The sequence below is a fragment of the Bison bison genome, unplaced genomic scaffold, assembly GCF_000754665.1.
Source record: "Bison bison bison isolate TAMUID 2011002044 unplaced genomic scaffold, Bison_UMD1.0 scf7180017847631, whole genome shotgun sequence".
NCBI classification, from domain to species: domain Eukaryota; kingdom Metazoa; phylum Chordata; class Mammalia; order Artiodactyla; family Bovidae; genus Bison; species Bison bison.
Genome location: NW_011478204.1, coordinates 3,367 through 3,570, shown reverse-complemented (window position 1 = coordinate 3,570; position 204 = coordinate 3,367).

Below are 204 nucleotides of genomic sequence, written 5' to 3'. Positions count from 1 at the left end.
CACTTTCACGCACTGGAGAAGGAAATGGCAACCCACTCCAGTGTTCTTGCCTGGAGAATCCCAGGGATGGGGGAGCCTGGTGGGCTGCCGTCTCTGGGGTCGCACAGAGTCGGACACGACTGAAGCGACTTAGCAGCAGCAGCAGCTTTAAATAAGAGACGAGCTGTGCCATGAGGTTTACACTGACTTCTTGGAAATGATACA